At 33.8% G+C, this 24,915-nt stretch overlaps 1 protein-coding gene across 11 annotated transcripts in view; it reads right to left on the bottom strand.

Moving 5' to 3' along the window:
• Positions 1 to 24,915, bottom strand: part of cnn (phosphodiesterase 4D interacting protein centrosomin) — a 94,589-nt gene that overhangs the window by 48,567 nt on the left and 21,107 nt on the right. The window lies entirely within an intron of this gene.

Genomic DNA, 24,915 nt, shown 5'->3' with positions numbered 1-24,915 from the left:
AGGACTGTCCACACAGACTGTGCATACCAACTTACAGGACTGCTACCTATCAGAACTCTTTTTTCGTCACTTCCTGTAGACTGTGGAACGACCTACCAACGGACCTTACGAACAGGAAAACAATTTTTAATTTCAGATTTTTATTTTATGACTATTTATTACAGGAATTTAGGAGGAAATAGTTTATTTATTTATTCTGGCTGTGAAAGTTATTTATAATTTTTTCTTATTAGTTTATATTTATTGTGAATAATTTTTTGTGAACAGCTGTTTGGATTTTATTTTATATTTATTATTTTAACCGAGAGTTTTTTTGAGTTTATTATGTAAATTTTATTTATTTTTGTTGCTCTTAAGGGACATGAGTCCCAGGGCATAATAAACGTATCTTTCTTTCTTTCTTTCTCTATCCTCCACTCCCTCTCTCTCTTCTCTCACTCCCTCTCTCTCCTCTCACTCTTTCTCTCATTCTCTCTCTCACTCTTAATAATTTTCTTTACGGAATTAAATTATCTTGAAACTCAGAAGTTATACATAAATGTTTGGCTTCAGAAAAACGAGTTTATTACAACATTATAATAATAAGTGTAATAATGATAACAATAATGGTCGTTTATTATTAAACATTATATACGCAATAGGCGGCATAGTATGAAACATGCCTAAATCAGCCGCAGCTGTGGATGAGACAAGTTGCCTAAATTTTACAGTTTTTACAAGAGTTTTTTTAATCAAGTTTTTATTTTTAATATATATATATATATATATATATATATACATGTTGGATTTTGCTCTCATAAATAATCAATTTAAAAGAGTTTAAATTGCGTTAATAGATGATAGTAAAGTACTTTTAACCAGTTTAACTGTCTGCAAGAACAATGTAAATATAATTATTATTATTATTTTTTTTTGTTAGTTTTTTTGTGCAAAACATTCAGAGTGACCTCTAACCTTCAGCTCTGTAAGTATTTGACCTTCTGAGTGTAAAACCAAGTGTTAAGACAATTTCTCACCCCTCTTTATTTATCTTCCAATTCTCCATTCTCAACTCTAAAGATGAGTCTCAGCAACGCATCTAACTCCAAATTATCTCCCGCCAGTTTGTCTACTTCCTCTGTAAGTACAAAAATAGCCAAAAAAAAAAACAATCTCACCTCACAGCTCTCCACCCAAAGACAAAAAGAAAAATGCTCCGCCTGCAGCAACTACGAAAACAAGCCTAGCAAGCAAACCCACTCTGTTCCCCGAGCTGAATTCAGAGCCTAGCAGTGCAACTCCAAATTCCATGCCAGACACAATAGTAGCTCCAGGAATACTCACCTACAACCCGTTCTCTCCCCTAGATACTCCAGATGAAATGCCTGCAACTGCACCTACTCAGTCTCAGCAAATACCAAAACCACCGCCAATATATTTAAAAAACGTAACAAAGTATGCTGATCTCTGTAAAGCACTGACACAATTAATTGGTCCAAACTGTTTTACATGCAAAGCCCGAGCAACTGATTTAATTACACATGCGAAAACAGTTGACGGTTACAGACAAATAATAATCCACTACCTCAGGGAGAAAAAAGCAGAATTTCATACCTACCAACTTGAGCAGGAGAAAGCATATCGGGTAGTAATAAGGTATCTGCATCAAAGCACACCTCCCGATTTAATAAAAGAAGAACTAGCGGAACATGGGCATATTGCCCGCAGTATCACTCCAGTTATTCATCCTGTTACAAAGCAAACATTACCACTTTTTTTCGTTGACCTCGAGCCAAATAATAACAACAAGGATATTTTTGATCTAGAATTACTTTGCTACACGAGAATAACAGTTGAGGAACCTCACAAACAGCGGCTTATTGTGCAATGTAAACGTTGCCAAGAATATGGTCACACCAAAAGTTACTGCCAGCATCGACCAAGGTGCGTCAAGTGCGCTGGCGAGCACTTCACTCAAGAATGCGGCAAGCTCACCATAGAACGTCCTAAATGCGCTCTTTGTAATGGAGAACATCCTGCGAACTATAAAGGATGCATAGTCCACCGGGAACTTCAACGCTCAAGAAGAAGACCGACAGTTTACGACCATCCCTCAGCCCTCAACAGAGTAGCTGCGTCTGTTCAGCAACCTGCTGCTTCGACCTCATCAGGGAACCTCCCACGGAACAACATTTCAGCCACCGTCAACGATTGTTCATCTTATGCCCGGGGTGGTCGCGGGTCCGCCGCCGCCTCAGCAGTCAGCCTCTCCTTCCGACATTACCACATTGCTAAATTCTTTCCTTTCTGACTTCAAATCGCTCCTTACTCCTCTCGTCACTCTTCTCACCTCCGTTGTCAACACTTTACTTCCCCGTCTCGCTCCTTAATGCCTCTAACTCAGTTCTCTCTTACTATATTATTATGGAATGCAAACGGACTAACTATCCACAGACAAGAGCTGGATATCCTCCTACACGACAGACGGATAGACATTGCCCTTATAACAGAGACCCACTTCACTGAGAAAACACGCTTCTACATCACTGGCTACCAAACCTACAGAACTGACCATCCTGATGGTACCGCACATGGCGGATCTGCTATTCTCATAAAAAATTCATTATCTCACTTTCCCACTCCATACAATGCCACAAACTACATACAACCTACTGTGATCTCTCTCCAAAGTGAACCCTTCCACTACAACATCGCTTCAGTGTACTGTCCACCTAATCACACAATCCTTCAAAACCAATTTCTATCCTTCTTCCAGTCTCTGGGTCCCCGGTTCATAAGCGGTGGGGACTACAACGCGAAGCATCCTCGCTGGGGTAGTCGGGTGGCAAACCCAAGAGGACGCCTACTCTACAATGCACTCTCTCTAACTAGCTTCTCATACATATCACCTTCTCAACCAACTTACTGGCCGACTGCTCCAAATAAACTCCCTGACTTGCTTGACTTTTTCATCTGCTCTAACATCTCGTCATTTCATACTCACTCATTCACCTTAAATGAACTCTCCGCTGATCATAGTCCAGTCATCCTCACAATAGACATACACCACAAACTTAGACCACCAAAATCAACGCTAATAAACGGACCTATAGACTGGGACTTCTTCAGAGACTTACTTGAGAAGAAAATTGACCTCAAAATACCTCTCAAAACACCCCAAGAATTAGACAATACCGTTGATCATTTCACTGCCACCATCCAACAGAGTATCTGGCAAGCGACGACTAACTGCACCGCTAAACAACCTGCTCGCATACCTTATAACTTACCTCTCTATTTGCGCACACTCATAACTAACAAACGACGAACGAGCTCTCTCTGGCAACGTACAAAATACCCATCTCATAAACAACAACTTAATCACCCGACAAACCAACTTAAAAAAGAACTCCACAAATACTGCAACAAACAATACACCGAATATACCAAATCTCTAACTACTGAAGACAACTCCCTTTAGGCTGCCACTAGACGTATTCTAAAATTTCAACCTACCTCCTCTCCTCTTCGTACTACTGACGGTTCCTGGGCTAAATGTGACTCGGAGAAAGCTGAACTACTTGCAACGCACCTTTCCACTGTCTTCATTCCGCATCCTGACGTTCTCAACTCACAACATACTCAAGACGTTATTAGGGACTTAGACATACCTCTCCCTCTTTCTATGCCTCCAAAACCATTCACACCCATCCAAGACAAGCAAGTCATTACTAATCTCAACAAAAAAAAGAGCCCTGGTTACGATCTAATTACTGCCAACATCCTACTCCAACTACCCAAAAAAGCATTAGTCTTCCTCACTACCATTTACAACTCTATTCTCAGAACTACTTACTACCCTATACTCTGGAAATTTTCTACAGTTCGAATGATACCTAAGCCCAACAAAACGACTCAACTACCTTCTTCTTATCGACCGATAAGCCTACTGCCTCTCTTGAGCAAAATATTCGAGAGACTTCTGTTACCACGCCTCCACGAAATAACAGAATCTCTCGGAATTATACCGGACCATCAGTTTGGGTTCAGAAGCTGCCACTCGACGATCCAGCAGGCCCATCGTGTTGTAGACACCATCGCTTCTTCACTCTAGCGAAAACAATACTGCGCTGGAGTATTCCTTGACGTATCGCAAGCCTTCGACCGAGTCTGGCACGAAGGTCTTTTATGGAAACTCAAACGCATCCTTCCTAGCACTTATTACCTCATACTCAGCTCTTATCTCTCTGACAGATTCTTCCAAGTTCTTCAAGGCACTACTCACTCTTCCATCTATCCTGTCCTTGCTGGTGTGCCACAGGGAAGTGTCTTAGCTCCTCTACTTTACACAATCTACACTGCCGACTTACCTTCTAAGCTTAATACCTCTATTTACACCTTCGTTGATGTCACTGCCATTTTCTCCACACACTCTGACCCTATCTTCGCAGTACGCTCTCTACAGTCTCACCTTCACTCAATAGAACCTTGGTTAGAAAACTGGCGTATAAAATTAACCCAACTAAATCTAAATACATAGTCTTCACACTCAAACGTCAAACTCCACCACCTGTCTTCTTACATCATACACCTATCCCACCAGCCGACCATGTGCGGTACCTTGGAATGTACCTAGACAAGAGACTTACCTGGAACCCCCATACGAGACTTAAACGTACCGAACTAAACAAACGATACAAACTTCTAGCCAGACTACTCGACAAACGCTCAAAACTCTCACTGCAGAACAAACGACGACTCTATACAGCTCTTCTCACACCAATATGGACTTACGGACTCGAACTTTACGGAACAGCTAAAAAATCAAACATCAATAGACTGCAAACACTCCAATCTAAAATTCTCCGCCACATAGTAGACGCTCCATTCTATGTTAGTAACCACACAATCCATACAGATCTCCAAATTCCACTCATCTCTGAACTTGCCAAAATCCGTTATAAAAATGTTCACCAAAATCTCTCATTTCATCCCAACCCTTTAGCTGCAAACTTGTCTACAACTACGCTACCCACCAATCCTCGAAGACGGCTGAGGCGCCGTTGGCCCCGTGACCAACTGGGTGACTAATGGCGGCCATCACTGGATGGCCGTCATTCACGTTTGACACGTTAATTGTTTATACATTTATCGCATTTACCTATTGTACCTTGTGGGTACAGGTGTAAATTACATTAAAAGGATAAAAAAAATATACATGTTTGAACACATTTATTAATTTTATTCTTAAAATTATTATTCCAAAAATGTAAACAAAACAAAATTACGGTTTTTTTTTCTTTCTTTTTAAAATAAACTGAAAAACTAATTATTTAATTATAAATAAAGACAATAACAAAATCAATAATTACACTCAAATAATTCACTCTTTAAACACTAGACAATAGACAGTTGGACACTATTACAATTAATAGTCAAATTTATGGGATCATTCTGGTGGTAACCATGGCTCTGTATCTTGGCACATTCTTCTCCACTCAGATCGTTCGAGGCCTACTCTTTTCCAAGTAACACCCCAGCACAGCATTTCATCATCTCCTGGTCCCAACTGATTTCTGGTCTTCCACGTTTTCTTTTCTCTTCTCTGGGGTACCATTCCAAAATCTTCTTAGTCCATCTACCATCCTCCGATCGTGCAACATGACCAGCCCAGTGCCATTTTCTCTCCGATATCACCCTGACAATATCCACCATCCCAGTCTGATTTCTGATCCACCTATTACTTTTCCTCTCTTTTCTAGTAATTTTTAACATACTTCTTCTTTCCAGGAAATGTCTTCTCAGTTTGTTCATGTCTTTTCTTGCCAGGCTCCAAGTTTCACTGCCGTATACCAAAGTAAGCCTCACCGCGCTGTTCCACAGTTCCTTTTAGCTTCTATATTCTCATTTGACCTGAACTAATTCCCAATATATGGTTATCACTAACGGAGACTTTTGCATTAAAAACTATTCGATGAAAAATCAACAGATTTACTCAAAACACACTATAATGCACTAACTAAATACTTGTAAATTTTCAAAGCAAAACAGATTTGAAAAACTTGGCAAAAAACTGGTTTTCACGGACACGACGAGAAGCAACGAGCAACACGAGCAACTCCAGTACAACATAAGGCAAAAAGTCAGTTAAGCGGTTAGAACACTGGATTCCCAAAATTTACGGTTTAGTGACCTCATAGTCAGATTTAACAGATGTACGTAGACATGTGTAGTAGCTGGGAGCCTCTACGACTCACTGTTTGGTGAGGAGAAAACATTGTCTAGAGACCGGTAGTGCTGCTCTGTGAAAGTTTCCATGGACCTCAAATGTTTTGTCGCTCTTCAGACCCTCATTTAAAAGGATTATGTTATTCTGTTTCTATTACTCAAGTAATAATGGAGCATAAAACTGTTATTTCTAGCCAGAATGACATCTACTTTAATTTAAATATGAACTGTTCAAGAACTATTCTTCTTTTACTTCTAAACTTCAGGGATTGGGCAACATGCCCCCGATCCGTCTTCACAATATATATATATATATTTTTTTCATCGCTATCTTTTCAACGGTCGTCCTGTACTACGTTGTTCTCTTGGGCCATATCCTTTGTCTTTGAAACTGATATATTTAAATTATACTGTCTGCCAATGATGTAGTTTATACACTGAGTGCTGTAAATCTTCCTCATTGTTCTGTAGTATTATTACATCGTCTGCATAGAATACGATGTTTAGATTGCTCTTTCTGTTCAATTGGATACCTGAACTAACTTCTTTTTTCCATTTTTTTTTATCAGCTCATCTACATAGATATTAAACAGAGTTGGCGATATACTACATCCTTGTCGCACACCTTTGTTTATTGTCACCTCTTCGGTTCTTGAAGTGCCTGTGTTTATTATGATTTTCGCACCTTCAAACTTATGTTTAATTGTTTTAATTAAATGGAAGGGATAATTTCTTTCTCTCATTACAAACCACAGCTTTTCTCTGTCAACTGAGTCGAACGCCTTACGAAAGTCTACAAATGCCAAATGAGTTTCTAGATTCATTTCTCATCTTTTTTCTAAAATTCTCTTAACACTAAAAACCTTGTCACTGCAGGAGCGGCTCTTTCTAAATCCAGACTGTTCTTCTTCAAGAAGTACGTCTGCTATTGCTCTCAGGCTATTGTTAATTATTTTTAAGGCGTTAACTTCTCCAGCATTCATTTAACAGGTGAAGCAGTCTAAAGCTCCAGTAAGAAACCCCACCTCCATATTTAAGAAGCTCGCCATTAATTCCATCAAGTATTTTTTTCTATTCTTTAAACTTTTTAATGATTGCTGTACTTCTTCTAATGTAATTGAATCAACGGTATTGTAACTGGTATGGTAACTGGGCGTATTGCTTTCAGCATTTATTGTGGATGCTTTATTAAACCATAAATTCTTATAATGCTCCTTCCATTTTTCTTTGCTAATTATATTAAAACGAGCAGTTTCCAAAATTAGTTGATTAAAATTAAATTCACTATTAATTAAATCGCAATTTAATCAATTAAAATTTTTAATCATAACTAAAAATTAAAATTAAATAATCAGAATTTTAATTGATCGAATTAAATTCCAAATTTAGTTTTAATCACTTTGGACGATTAAATTTTTTAATTTAATCAAAATTTAAGTGATTAAATTTTTAAAACCAAACATTGCCAATTGTTAAACCAGAATCGGACCAATGCATCTTTATTCCGCCTAGCTGCTGCCTATTGTCTATCAATATTATCACTTTTCCCAAACTTGGCACCTTCATTCTACCAGTCTGGTGACTCATCTATACCATGTTAGTGACTCTCAAGACTTATATAGGACCACCTTACAATCACATTTAACCATGTTTACCACTCACTAGACTTAGATAGGACCACCTTACACTCACATTTCACCATGTTTACCACTCACTAGACTTTATATCTTCTAAAATTATAGATCTGTGCACAAAATAACTATAGTTTTTAATTGAGAAAAACAAAGTGTACAAGAGAACAAAATTCCATACCAATTCGTGGTTCACAGTGGGAGATAAAGAACTGCCATAATTTTACAGAATTTCATGACCCAAAAAATTTTCAACCCTTTATTTCTTCTACATTTATAGATCTGTGCACAAAATAACTATAGGTTTTAATTGAGAAAAACAAAGTGTATGAGAGAACAAAATTCCATACCAATACGTGGTTCACAGTGGGATATATAGAACGGCCACAATTTTACAGAATTTCATGACCCAAAAAATTTTCAACCCTTTATATCTTCTACATTTATAGATCTGTGCACAAAATAACTATAGTTTTTAATTGAGAAGAACAATGTGTATAAGAGAAAAAAATTCCATACCAATTCGTGGTTCACAGTGGGAGATAAAGAACGGCCACAATTTTACAGAATTTCATGACCCAAAAAATTTTCAACCCTTTATATCTTCTACATTTATAGATCTGTGCACAAAATAACTATAGTTTTTAATTGAGAAGAACAATGTGTATAAGAGAAAAAAATTTCATACCAATACGTGGTTCACAGTGGGAGATAAAGAACTGCCATAATTTTACAGAATTTCATGACCCAAAAAATTATCAACCCTTTATATCTTCTACATTTATAGATCTGTGCACAAAATAACTATAGTTTTTAATTGAGAAAAACAAAGTGTAGAAAAGAACAAAATTGCATACCAATACGTGGTTCACAGTGGGAGATAAAGAACTGCCATAATTTTACAGAATTTCATGACCCAAAAAATTTTCAACCCTTTATATCTTCTACATTTATAGATCTGTGCACAAAATAACTATAGTTTTTAATTGAGAAAAACAAAGTGTACGGGAGAACAAAATTCCATACCAATTCGTAGTTCACAGTGGGAGATATAGAACGGCCATAATTTTACAGAATTTCATGACCCAAAAAATTTTCAACCCTTTATATCTTCTACATTTATAGATCTGTGCACAAAATAACTATAGTTTTTAATTGAGAAAAACCAAGTGTATAAGGGAACAAATTTCCATACCAATTCGTGGTTCACAGTGGGAGATATAGAACGGCCATAATTTTACAGAATTTCATGACCCAAAAAATTTTCAACCCTTTATATCTTCTATATTTATAGATCTGTGCACAAAATAACTATAGTTTTTAATTGAGGAAAATAAAGTGTACAAGAGAACAAAATTCCATACCAATTCGTGGTTCACAGTGGAAGATATAGAACGGCCATAATTTTACAGAATTTCATGACCCAAAAAATTTTCAACCCTTTATATCTTCTACATTTATAGATCTGTGCACAAAATGACTATAGTTTATAATTGAGAAAAACAAAGTGTACAAGAGAACAAAATTCCATACCAATACGTGGTTCACAGTGGGAGATAAAGAACTGCCATAATTTTACAGAATTTCATGACCCAAAAAATTTTCAACCCTTTATATCTTCTACATTTATAGATCTGTGCACAAAATAACTATAGTTTTTAATTGAGAAAAACCAAGTGTATAAGAGAACAAATTTCCATACCAATTCGTGGTTCACAGTGGGAGATATAGAACGGCCATAATTTTACAGAATTTCATGACCCAAAAAATTTTCAACCCTTTATATCTTCTATATTTATAAATCTGTGCACAAAATAACTATAGTTTTTAATTGAGGAAAATAAAGTGTACAAGAGAACAAAATTCCATACCAATTCGTGGTTCACAGTGGGAGATATAGAACGGCCATAATTTTACAGAATTTCATGACCCAAAAAATTTTCAACCCTTTATATCTTCTACATTCATAGATCTGTGCACAAAATAACTATAGTTTTTAATTGAGAAAAACAAAGTGTACATGAGAACAAAATTCCATACCAATACGTGGTTCACAGTGGGAGATAAAGAAATGCCATAATTTTACAGAATTTCATGACCCAAAAAATTTTCAACCCTTTATATCTTCTACATTTATAGATCTGTGCACAAAATAACTATAGTTTTTAATTGAGAAAAACAAAGTGTACGGGAGAACAAAATTCCATACCAATTCGTGGTTCACAGTGGGAGATATAGAACGGCCATAATTTTACAGAATTTCATGACCCAAAAAATTTTCAACCCTTTATATCTTCTACATTTATAGATCTGTGCACAAAATAACTATAGTTTTTAATTGAGAGAAACAAAGTGTACAAGAGAACAAAATTCCATACCAATTCGTGGTTCACAGTGGGAGATAAAGAACTGCCATAATTTTACAGAATTTCATGACCCAAAAAATTTTCAACCCTTTATATCTTCTACATTTATAGATCTATGCACTAAATAACTATAGTTTTTAATTGAGAAAAACAAAGTGTACAAGAGAACAGAATTCCATACCAATTCGTGGTTCACAGTGGGAGATATAGAACAGCCATAATTTTACAGAATTTCATGACCCAAAAAATTTTCAACCCTTTATATCTTCTACATTTATAGATCTGTGCACAAAATAACTATAGTATTTAATTGAGAAAAAGAAAGTGTACGGGAGAACAAAATTCCATACCAATTCGTGGTTCACAGTGGGAGATATAGAACAGCCATAATTTTACAGAATTTCATGACCCAAAAAATTTTCAACCCTTTATATCTTCTACATTTATAGATCTGTGCACAAAATAACTATAGTTTTTAATTGAGAAAAAGAAAGTGTACGGGAGAACAAAATTCCATACCAATTCGTGGTTCACAGTGGGAGATATAGAACGGCCATAATTTTACAGAATTTCATGACCCAAAAAATTTTCAACCCTTTATATCTTCTACATTTATAGATCTGTGCAGAAAATAACTATAGTTTTTAATTGAGAAAAACAAAGTGTACAAGAGAACAAAATTCCATACCAATACGTGGTTCACAGTGGGAGATAAAGAACTGCCATAATTTTACAGAATTTCATGACCTAAAATTTTTCAACCCTTTATATCTTCTACATTTATAGATCTGTGCACAAAATAACTATTGTTTTTAATTGAGAAAAACAAAGTGTACGGGAGAACAAAATTCCATACCAATTCGTGGTTCACAGTGGGAGATATAGAACGGCCATAATATTACAGAATTTCATGACCCAAAAAATTTTCAACCCTTAATATCTTCTACATTTATAGATCTGTGCACAAAATAACTATAGTTTTTAATTGAGAAAAACAAAGTGTATAAGAGAACAAATTTCCATACCAATTCGTGGTTCACAGTGGGAGATATAAAACGGCCATAATTTTACAGAATTTCATGACCCAAAAAATTTTCAACTTTTTATATCTTCTACATTTATAGATCTGTGCACTAAATAACTATAGTTTTTAATTGAGAAAAACAAAGTGTACACGAGAACAGAATTCCATAACAATTCGTGGTTCACAGTGGGAGATATAGAACAGCCATAATTTTACAGAATTTCATGACCCAAAATTTTTCAACCCTTTATATCTTCTACATTTATAGATCTGTGCACAAAATAACTATTGTTTTTAATTAAAAAAACAAAGTGTACGGGAGAACAAAATTTCATACCAATTCGTGGTTCACAGTGGGAGATATAGAACGGCAATAATTTTACAGAATTTCATGACCCAAAAAATTTTCAACCCTTAATATCTTCTACATTTATAGATCTGTGCACAAAATAACTATAGTTTTTAATTGAGAAAAACCAAGTGTATAAGGGAACAAATTTCCATACCAATTCGTGGTTCACAGTGGGAGATATAGAACGGCCATAATTTTACAGAATTTCATGACCCAAAAAATTTTCAACCCTTTATATCTTCTATATTTATAGATCTGTGCACAAAATAACTATAGTTTTTAATTGAGGAAAATAAAGTGTACAAGAGAACAAAATTCCATACCAATTCGTGGTTCACAGTGGAAGATATAGAACGGCCATAATTTTACAGAATTTCATGACCCAAAAAATTTTCAACCCTTTATATCTTCTACATTTATAGATCTGTGCACAAAATGACTATAGTTTATAATTGAGAAAAACAAAGTGTACAAGAGAACAAAATTCCATACCAATACGTGGTTCACAGTGGGAGATAAAGAACTGCCATAATTTTACAGAATTTCATGACCCAAAAAATTTTCAACCCTTTATATCTTCTACATTTATAGATCTGTGCACAAAATAACTATAGTTTTTAATTGAGAAAAACCAAGTGTATAAGAGAACAAATTTCCATACCAATTCGTGGTTCACAGTGGGAGATATAGAACGGCCATAATTTTACAGAATTTCATGACCCAAAAAATTTTCAACCCTTTATATCTTCTATATTTATAAATCTGTGCACAAAATAACTATAGTTTTTAATTGAGGAAAATAAAGTGTACAAGAGAACAAAATTCCATACCAATTCGTGGTTCACAGTGGGAGATATAGAACGGCCATAATTTTACAGAATTTCATGACCCAAAAAATTTTCAACCCTTTATATCTTCTACATTCATAGATCTGTGCACAAAATAACTATAGTTTTTAATTGAGAAAAACAAAGTGTACATGAGAACAAAATTCCATACCAATACGTGGTTCACAGTGGGAGATAAAGAAATGCCATAATTTTACAGAATTTCATGACCCAAAAAATTTTCAACCCTTTATATCTTCTACATTTATAGATCTGTGCACAAAATAACTATAGTTTTTAATTGAGAAAAACAAAGTGTACGGGAGAACAAAATTCCATACCAATTCGTGGTTCACAGTGGGAGATATAGAACGGCCATAATTTTACAGAATTTCATGACCCAAAAAATTTTCAACCCTTTATATCTTCTACATTTATAGATCTGTGCACAAAATAACTATAGTTTTTAATTGAGAGAAACAAAGTGTACAAGAGAACAAAATTCCATACCAATTCGTGGTTCACAGTGGGAGATAAAGAACTGCCATAATTTTACAGAATTTCATGACCCAAAAAATTTTCAACCCTTTATATCTTCTACATTTATAGATCTGTGCACAAAATAACTACAGGTTTTAATTGAGAAAAACAAAGTGTATGAGAGAACAAAATTCCATACCAATACGTGGTTCACAGTGGGATATATAGAACGGCCACAATTTTACAGAATTTCATGACCCAAAAACTTTTCAACCCTTTATATCTTCTACATTTATAGATCTGTGCACAAAATAACTATAGTTTTTAATTGAGAAGAACAATGTGTATAAGAGAAAAAAATTTCATACCAATACGTGGTTCACAGTGGGAGATAAGGAACTGCCATAATTTTACAGAATTTTATGACCCAAAAAATTATCAACCCTTTATATCATCTACATTTATAGATCTGTGCACAAAATAACTATAGTTTTTAATTGAGAAAAACAAAGTGTAGAAAAGAACAAAATTGCATACCAATACGTGGTTCACAGTGGGAGATAAGGAACTGCCATAATTTTACAAAATTTCATGACCCAAAAAATTTTCAACCCTTTATATCTTCTACATTTATAGATCTGTGCACAAAATAACTATAGTTTTTAATTGAGAAAAACAAAGTGTACGGGAGAACAAAATTCCATACCAATTCGTAGTTCACAGTGGGAGATATAGAACGGCCATAATTTTACAGAATTTCATGACCCAAAAAATTATCAACCCTTTATATCATCTACATTTATAGATCTGTGCACAAAATAACTATAGTTTTTAATTGAGAAAAACAAAGTGTAGAAAAGAACAAAATTGCATACCAATACGTGGTTCACAGTGGGAGATAAGGAACTGCCATAATTTTACAGAATTTCATGACCCAAAAAATTTTCAACCCTTTATATCTTCTATATTTATAGATCTGTGCACAAAATAACTAGTTTTTAATTGAGGAAAATAAAGTGTACAAGAGAACAAAGTTCCATACCAATTCGTGGTTCACAGTGGAAGATATAGAACGGCCATAATTTTACAGAATTTCATGACCCAAAAAATTTTCAACCCTTTATATCTTCTACATTTATAGATCTGTGCACAAAATGACTATAGTTTATAATTGAGAAAAACAAAGTGTACAAGAGAACAAAATTCCATACCAATACGTGGTTCACAGTGGGAGATAAAGAACTGCCATAATTTTACAGAATTTCATGACCAAAAAAATTTTCAACCCTTTATATCTTCTACATTTATAGATCTGTGCACAAAATAACTATAGTTTTTAATTGAGAAAAACAAAGTATACAAGAGAACAAAATTCCATACCAATACGTGGTTCACAGTGGGAGATAAAGAACTGCCATAATTTTACAGAATTTCATGACCCAAAAAATTTTCAACCCTTTATATCTTCTACATTTATAGATCTGTGCACAAAATGACTATAGTTTATAATTGAGAAAAACAAAGTGTACAAGAGAACAAAATTCCATACCAATACGTGGTTCACAGTGGGAGATAAAGAACTGCCATAATTTTACAGAATTTCATGACCCAAAAAATTTTCAACCCTTTATATCTTCTACATTTATAGATCTGTGCACAAAATAACTATAGTTTTTAATTGAGAAAAACAAAGTATACAAGAGAACAAAATTCCATACCAATACGTGGTTCACAGTGGGAGATAAAGAACTGCCATAATTTTACAGAATTTCATGACCCAAAAAATTTTCAACCCTTTATATCTTCTACATTTATAGATCTGTGCACAAAATAACTGTAGTTTATAATTGAGAAAAACAAAGTGTACGGGAGAACAAAATTCCATACCAATTCGTGGATCACAGTGGGAGATATAGAACGGCCATAATTTTACAGAATTTCATGACCCAAAAAATTTTCAACCCTTTATATCTTCTACATTTATAGATCTGTGCACAAAATAACTATAGTTTTTAATTGAGAAAAACAAAGTGTACAAGAGAACAAAATTCCATACCAATTCGTGGTTCACAGTGGGAGATAAAGAACTGCCATAATTTTACAGAATTTCATGACCCAAAAAATTTTCAACCCTTTATTTCTTCTACATTTATAGATCTGTGCACAAAATAACTATAGGTTTTAATTGAGAAAAACAAAGTGTATGAGAGAACAAAATTCCATACCAATACGTGGTTCACAGTGGGATATATAGAACGGCCACAATTTTACAGAATTTCATGACCCAAAAAATTTTCAACCCTTTATATCTTCTACATTTATAGATCTGTGCACAAAATAACTATAGTTTTTAATTGAGAAGAACAATGTGTATAAGAGAAAAAAATTCCATACCAATTCGTGGTTCACAGTGGGAGATAAAGAACGGCCACAATTTTACAGAATTTCATGACCCAAAAAATTTTCAACCCTTTATATCTTCTACATTTATAGATCTGTGCACAAAATAACTATAGTTTTTAATTGAGAAGAACAATGTGTATAAGAGAAAAAAATTTCATACCAATACGTGGTTCACAGTGGGAGATAAAGAACTGCCATAATTTTACAGAATTTCATGACCCAAAAAATTATCAACCCTTTATATCTTCTACATTTATAGATCTGTGCACAAAATAACTATAGTTTTTAATTGAGAAAAACAAAGTGTAGAAAAGAACAAAATTGCATACCAATACGTGGTTCGCAGTGGGAGATAAAGAACTGCCATAATTTTACAGAATTTCATGACCCAAAAAATTTTCAACCCTTTATATCTTCTACATTTATAGATCTGTGCACAAAATAACTATAGTTTTTAATTGAGAAAAACAAAGTGTACGGGTGAACAAAATTCCATACCAATTCGTAGTTCACAGTGGGAGATATAGAACGGCCATAATTTTACAGAATTTTATGACCCAAAAAATTTTCAACCCTTTATATCTTCTACATTTATAGATCTGTGCACAAAATAACTATAGTTTTTAATTGAGAAAAACCAAGTGTATAAGGGAACAAATTTCCATACCAATTCGTGGTTCACAGTGGGAGATATAGAACGGCCATAATTTTACAGAATTTCATGACCCAAAAAATTTTCAACCCTTTATATCTTCTATATTTATAGATCTGTGCACAAAATAACTATAGTTTTTAATTGAGGAAAATGAAGTGTACAAGAGAACAAAATTCCATACCAATTCGTGGTTCACAGTGGAAGATATAGAACGGCCATAATTTTACAGAATTTCATGACCCAAAAAATTTTCAACCCTTTATATCTTCTACATTTATAGATCTGTGCACAAAATGACTATAGTTTATAATTGAGAAAAACAAAGTGTACAAGAGAACAAAATTCCATACCAATACGTGGTTCACAGTGGGAGATAAAGAACTGCCATAATTTTACAGAATTTCATGACCCAAAAAATTTTCAACCCTTTATATCTTCTACATTTATAGATCTGTGCACAAAATAACTGTAGTTTTTAAATGAGAAAAACAAAGTGTACGGGAGAACAAAATTCCATACCAATTCGTGGTTCACAGTGGGAGATATAGAACGGCCATAATTTTACAGAATTTCATGACCAAAAAAATTTTCAACCCTTTATATCTTCTACATTTATAGATCTGTGCAGAAAATAACTATAGTTTTTAATTGAGAAAAACAAAGTGTACAAGAGAACAAAATTCCTTACCAATTCGTGGTTCACAGTGGGAGATAAAGAACTGCCATAATTTTACAGAATTTCATGACCCAAAAAATTTTCAACCCTTTATTTCTTCTACATTTATAGATCTGTGCACAAAATAACTATAGGTTTTAATTGAGAAAAACAAAGTGTATGAGAGAACAAAATTCCATACCAATACGTGGTTCACAGTGGGATATATAGAACGGCCACAATTTTACAGAATTTCATGACCCAAAAAATTATCAACCCTTTATATCTTCTACATTTATAGATCTGTGCACAAAATAACTATAGTTTTTAATTGAGAAAAACAAAGTGTACGGGAGAACAAAATTCCATACCAATTCGTAGATCACAGTGGGAGATATAGAACAGCCATAATTTTACAGAATTTCATGACCCAAAAAATTTTCAACCCTTTATATCTTCTACATTTATAGATCTGTGCACAAAATAACTATAGTTTTTAATTGAGAAAAACAAAGTGTATAAGGGAACAAATTTCCATACCAATTCGTGGTTCAAAGTGGGAGATATAGAACCGCCATAATTTTACAGAATTTCATGACCCAAAAAATTTTCAACCCTTTATATCTTCTATATTTATAGATCTGTGCACAAAATAACTATAGTTTTTAATTGAGGAAAATAAAGTGTACAAGAGAACAAAATTCCATACCAATACGTGGTTCACAGTGGAAGATATAGAACGGCCATAATTTTACAGAATTTCATGACCCAAAAAATTTTCAACCCTTTATATCTTCTACATTTATAGATCTGTGCACAAAATAACTATAGTTTATAATTGAGAAAAACAAAGTGTACAAGAGAACAAAATTCCATACCAATACGTGGTTCACAGTGGGAGATAAAGAACTGCCATAATTTTACAGAATTTCATGACCCAAAAAATTTTCAACCCTTTATATCTTCTAAATTTATAGATCTGTGCAGAAAATAACTATAGTTTTTAATTGAGAAAAACAAAGTGTACGGGAGAACAAAATTCCATACCAATTCGTGGTTCACAGTGGGAGATATAGAACGGCCATAATATTACAGAATTTCATGACCCAAAAAATTTTCAACCCTTTATATCTTCTACATTTATAGATCTGTGCACAAAATAACTATAGTTTTTAATTGAGAAAAACAAAGTGTACAAGAGAACAGAATTCCATACTAATACGTGGTTCACAGTGGGAGATAAAGAACTGCCATAATTTTACAGAATTTCATGACCGAAAAGATTTTCAACCCTTTATATCTTCTACATTTATAGATCTGTGCACAAAATAACTATAGTTTTTAATTGAGAAAATCAAAGTATACGGGAGAACAAAATTCCATACCAATTCGTAGTTCACAATGGGAGATATAGAACGGCCATAATATTACAGAATTTCATGACCCAAAAAATTTTCAACCCTTTATATCTTCTACATTTATAGATCTGTGCACAAAATAACTATAGTTTTTAATTGAGAAAAACAAAGTGTACGGGAGAACAAAATTCCATACCAATTCGTGGTTCACAGTGGGAGATATAGAACGGCCATAATATTACAGAATTTCATGACCCAAAAAATTTTCAACCCTTTATATCTTCTACATTTATAGATCTGTGCACCAAATAACTATAGTTTTTAATTGAGAAAAACAAAGTGTACAAGAGAACAGAATTCCATACTAATACGTGGTTCACAGTGGGAGATAAAGAACTGCCATAATTTTACAGAATTTCATGACCCAAAAAATTTTCAACCCTTTATATCATCTACATTTATAGATCTGTGCACAAAATAACTATAGTTTTTAATTGAGAAAATCAAAGTGTACGTGTGAACAAAATTCCATACCAATTCGTAGTTCACAGTGGGAGATATAGAACGGCCATAATTTTACAGAATTTCATGACCCAAAAAATTTTAAACCCTTTATATCTTCTACATTTATAGATCTGTGCACAAAATAACTATAGTTTTTAATTGAGAAGAACAAAGTGAATAAGAGAAAAAAATTCCATACCAATACGTGGTTCACAGTGGGAGATATAGAACGGCCATAATTTTACAGAATTTCATGACCCAAAAAATTTTCAACCCTTTATATCTTCTACATTTATAGATCTGTGCACAAAATAACTATAGTTTTTAATTGAGAAAAACAAAGTGTACGGGAGAACAAAATTCCATACCAATTCGTGGTTCATAGTGGGAGATATAGAACGGCCATAATTTTACAGAATTTCATGACCCAAAAAATTTTCAACCCTTTATATCTTCTACATTTATAGATCTGTGCACAAAATAACTATAGTTTTTAATTGAGAAAAACAAAGTGTACAAGAGAACAAAATTCCATACCAATATGTGGTTCACAGTGGGAGATATAGAACGGCCATAATTTTACAGAATTTCATGACCCAAAAAATTTTCAACCCTATATATCTTCTACATTTATAGATCTGTGCACAAAATAACTATAGCTTTTAATTGAGAAAAACAAAATGTATAAGAGAAAAAAATTCCATACCAATACGTGGTTCACAGTGGGAGATATAGAAAGGCCATAATTTTACAGAATTTCATTACACAAAAAATTTTCCACCTTTTATATCTTCTACATTTATAGATCTGTGCACAAAAAAAACTATAGTTTTTAATTGAGAATAACAAAGTGTACAAGAGAACAAAATTCCATACCAATACGTGGTTCACAGTGGGAGATAAAGAACTGCCATAATTTTACAGAAATTCATGACCCAAAAAATTTTCAACCCTTTATATCTTCTACATTTATAGATCTGTGCACAAAATAACTATAGTTTTTAATTGAGAAGAACAATGTGTATAAGAGAAAAAAATTTCATACCAATACGTGGTTCACAGTGGGAGATAAAGAACTGCCATAATTTTACAGAATTTCATGACCCAAAAAATTATCAACCCTTTATATCATCTACATTTATAGATCTGTGCACAAAATATCTATAGTTTTTAATTGAGAAAAACAAAGTGTAGAAAAGAACAAAATTGCATACCAATACGTGGTTCACAGTGGGAGATAAGGAACTGCCATAATTTTACAGAATTTCATGACCCAAAAAATTTTTAACCCTTTATATCTTCTACATTTATAGATCTGTGCACTAAATAACTATAGTTTTTAATTGAGAAAAACAAAGTGTACAAGAGAACAGAATTCCATACCAATTCGTGGTACACAGTGGGAGATATAGAACAGCCATAATTTTACAGAATTTCATGACCCAAAAATTTTTCAACCCTTTATATCTTCTACATTTATAGATCTGTGCACAAAATAACAATAGTTTTTAATTGAGAAAAACAAAGTGTACGGGAGAACAAAATTCCATACCAATTCGTGGTTCACAGTGGGAGATATAGAACGGCCATAATTTTCAGAATTTCATGACCCAAAAAATTTTCAACCCTTTATATCTTCTACATTTATAGATCTGTGCACAAAATAACTATAGTTTTTAAATGAGAAAAACAAAGTGTATGAGAGAACAAAATTCCATACCAATACGTGGTTCACAGTGGGATATATAGAACGGCCATAATTTTACAGAATTTCATGACTCAAAAAATTTTCAACCCTTTATATCTTCTACATTTATAGATCTGTGCACAAAATAACTATAGTTTTTAATTGAGAAGAACAAAGTGTATAAGAAAAAAAAATTCCATACCAATACGTGGTTCACAGTGGGAGATATAGAACGGCAATAATTTTACAGAATTTCATGACCCAACAAATTTTTAACCCTTTATATCGTCTACCTTTTTTATCTGTGCACGAAATAACTATAGTTTTTAATTGAGAAAAACAAAGTGTATAAGAGAAAAAAATTCCATACCAATACGTGGTTCACAGTGGGAGATATAGAACGGCCATAATTTACAGAATTTCATGACCAAAAAAATTTTCAACCTTTTATATCAGTGGTTCTTAACCTTTTCATAGATGCGGAACACAATTATATGTATATATTTTTCTCGCGGAACACTAACATTAAATAATTTGAAATTCGGTATTTAGCAAGAACTTAAAATTAAATTCAAATTAAAAAAAAAGGAACAATTCTTTGTTTTCGTATCTTTCCTAAGTTTCTAAATTTCAATACATTTAAAATTGAAATTTCGCGGAACACTTGGACCATATTCGCGGAACACCGGTTATGAACCGCTGGTCTAGAGACTCGTGAAGAAGTCCAAGTCTACAAAAATTAACCGAAATATTTTTATTGAAGACGCTTAGAAAAAGGGCCTCGCCAAAACGTGGTTCGAACCATTGGTTTTGAAAAGCCATAAAAGTGGATGATTAAATTAGTTTGATTAACGATTGAAATTGAACTAATTCGGTGATTAAAATTAAAGTTCAATTTAATTCTCAGATTTAATCATAATTTTTTTAGTTTGATTAAATTAGTTTGATTAACGATTAAATCTGAAATTTAATTGATTAAATAATTGTCATATGATTAAAATTATGATTAAATTCGCCGATTAAGTTCTGATTAAAATTAAAAATAAATTCAATCAATTAAAAAATTTAATCAATTAAATTTAGAATTTAATTTTTTTTTTAATCAGTGCCCAACTCTGCTCTACTGCACTGCGATCTTCATTGAACTTCCTGTGGCCGGAGAGATTAGCCCATTGCAGCACTCCTTCCAAATCAAAACCTCTATAAAACTCAGTGGGGGGGTTTTAGATCAAATATATCATTCTCCAAGATCTGGCAGTTAAGAAATGTAAATTTTCTCTGAACTACAGCATGAGGCACACAAGCTCAAGCACAAGCAGCATAGCAATGATCTCATAAGTTATCAGCTCAAATCATCAGCCGATAGCGCCCTAGGGTCACGCCTGGGCTGAACCATTTTGATAAGGACAAATATCCAGTATAATACAGCAAATAGAATAGAAAATTCGTCAATTAGGACCGTACATGCAACAAAAGAAAGCCGTGTCAGAGTAATAATAATATTACTTTATTTAAAAAAAACAGAACAAAACTATACTCATGAACAAAATCAAACCAGTAATGTACAACATGGAACTAGTCCGTCTGCTGGAGGTCGACGTAAAAACAAAATATTGATTCTTATTATTATACCTAAGCTATATACAATATAATTAGAATATAATACAAGGTAGAACATAATTCGAATAGATTAATAAATACTCAACGAAGACAAAATAAAATTAAATGTCTAATAAATTATAATAACTGAACAGAAAAAGAAATCTGAGATTAAAACAAAATAAAATTATTACCTCGGACTGACTATAAACAGTAAAAGAAATATAAATATCTTGCAATATGAAGTGGCGAAAAGAAAATACAAATACAAATAAATAAATAAAAAATAAATAAATAATAATAAATGAATAAAATAAAATAATAAAAGGTTAATATCAAATACCTATAAATCAATAGGTGAACTCCAAAACCAGCTGATAACGATAGTGGCAAGCGTGTCGGGCAAATTTAATTACATTTTTAAAATTATTACTTAGCTGATCAATAAATTGGCTTTTCGTAAAAGAGGCTGAGTTCAAGTGCAACCGACGAATCTCTGCAAGTATGGTGCACTCGGCCATGAAGTGCACAATATCCTCTTTAACACGCGCATTACATAACGAGCAAATTACTACCTCCCTCGTCCATATCGGAGCACCATTGAGATACAATAAATCCCCTCTGATCTTAAAAAGCCACCTTAGCTCAGTCAATGACAGACCCTGAGTCTGATCAGAGATTAAGCTAAACATATCAACGTTATGTTCCAATTGTTTGTAAAATACGAAACGAGAGGAAGAGGCAACGTGTCAGAGTATAAACCTGTTATTGTTCGCGAGAGCTAAAAGCAAGCACTGCTGGTGAAAATTCAGATTTAAAATGGGTAAAGTGGCAACATTTTTCCATGGAAACCTGGCTCTAGCTGTTGCTGACCTAACACTCAGCACTCTCATCCTGTCTTTCGCATCAAATAACTCTGCCTCAAAAATAAATCACTTGTGTAGAATGTACTGTTGCGAATTTAGCTATGGTAAATTGATATTTTGTTTAGGAGATAATTTTGATAAATTGCCCATGATGAAAGCAGGGCCTTTTGTCCTCTTAATCTTCAGCTTCACACTCTCTGTAATAAACCACTCGTTCAATCTCACATTTCTTTCAATTAACCTAATTTCCTGCTGCTGGTAATGATCTTCTCAATGTGGACTATTTACGGTAATTATCACCGCTTATTTAACCCAGTAGCCCACAGAATTTATCAAAAGATTTATGAATGAGGTTTTGTGTGTGTCAGTCTACAGACTGAAGATTCATCAGCGAAAAATCCCACCTCGGCCTCGAGGTGTATTTCTAAAATTTCATATTAAACAAGCATAAATGTATAGCATAAAGTCTGTGAGTTTATGCATAAGTAAGCATTCTAGAAAGAAAATTTAAAATAAGAGAACATTTTTTTGTAATAATTACACACAAAATTAATTAGAAAAATAAAAGACTTCTTAATAAATAAAATCTGAAATTTTATCTGAAAGAAAACGAGACTCCCAGATATGTAAAAGTATTGTAACGAAGTTGACCTGAACCAGAGAAGAAAGGCCTAGATTGTTCTGGGAGTTTAGTGACCGAAGTCTATGATAGCCCACCACTGTGTAAAAACCAAGGGAGCGGCCCCAGTGGGAATGGGGGTAAGAAAGTCGCAGGTGGGGGGGAGTAGTGACAGTTGGAGTGAGGGACAGTTGGAGAGACAGTTCGAGAGAGTCAGTGTTGCGGAGTGCTTCAGAGTTAGCCAGTTGGACAGTTAGTGAGTAGAGCTTTGTTAGTGCAGCTGAGACTAGTGTAATTCAGTGCAGTGCGGACCAGTAGTCAGTCGAGAAACAGTTTTGTGGCGTATTTACGTAGTAAGTAAGTAACAGTAAATTTTTGTGACTGTTGTAAATGGTAGATGTAATGAATAGCGATATTTGCTAGTAAATGTTAATGTATTAATAAATCAGGTTACTACTTATAAGTTTAGCGAGTTTTATTATTTATCGAACCCACAATTATTATTTAATAACTAGTGGCAGTCACTAGCTGTAGTAAAGTAGATAAAGGAAAAAAACTTCACAGTATTGAAGTATTCTATAGTTTGAAATTCATAAATTAAGCGTTTTGGATTTGAAGAATTACCACCCTTGCAAAAGTCTTCTTTGTATTCACATTAAGGCTATTAATGGTGCAGTATTCAGCTAGAATATTCAGATTTCGTTGGTCAGTTACCCAAGAAGGAGAAAGCAATACCATGTCGTAGGCCTACATAATCATTTGGAAATCCTTGTTTCCGTTCAAAGGGATTCCAACTGAGTTACGTTCTGTAAAGAACTCAACAATGTCGGAAGAGAAAAGCAAGAAAAGGAGGGGTCTCAAAACTTCTCCTTCAGAAGCACACCTTCAGAAACGGGGATTTCTTCAGAATCCACACCCCTTTCAGAAATCATCATGGAAGCATTGGCGTATAAGTTCATTAATATTCTAATGAATTTCGGACTTATTCCCAGATTAAAGAGCTTGGATCATAATTTTTGATGATTTATAGAATCGAATTGTTTCTTGTAGTTCACAAAAACATACTTCTTTTCAATCGAAAGAAATATTCAAGAAAGATGGCAGAGTGAAGACACAATCACGGCAGCCTCTTCCTTTTCCAAAACCCATTTGCTCTTCGGGGATGAATTTTTTTAAGTCTACCCACGTATAACGCCTACTGTAAAGATTTTAGTAACAGTGTTAAAGATTGCAATGTCCCGATAATTGAAAGGATCCCGGGGGTCCCCTTTTTTATGAATTAGCCTCAATTTAATTGATGACCAAGAGCTAGGAATGAGTTCATTATTAAATACCTCGTTGTACAAATCGAGAAGAAACTGAATCAATGGGGAATTAAGAGATTTTAGGCATTTGTTGGGGATACAACGGAGACCCACAGCTTTATTCACCTTTCTGTTGGTAACACTCTGCAATAATTCTTCCTTCGGTTTATATCTCCGTCCAGCAAAGGATCAAAGAGGCCGAAAAAATTCAATTAATTTACTTGGTAAAATTGATTTGTAAAATTTTTCCCACTCCTGAATTGCAATTTGGTTCAAGCTACAGCCCCTAGGTCTAAACTTATTCACTGTCGCCAAAAATTCACTTGGATTTTTTCATTTCTTAACGCAATTCTCAAATGATCAAAATAGGCAATAGCC

Source organism: Rhodnius prolixus, unplaced genomic scaffold (assembly GCF_049639745.1).
Source record: "Rhodnius prolixus isolate KJV_2025 unplaced genomic scaffold, Rpr scaffold_38, whole genome shotgun sequence".
Classification (NCBI taxonomy): Eukaryota; Metazoa; Arthropoda; class Insecta; order Hemiptera; family Reduviidae; genus Rhodnius; species Rhodnius prolixus.
This window is presented reverse-complemented; position numbering and strand designations above follow the sequence as displayed.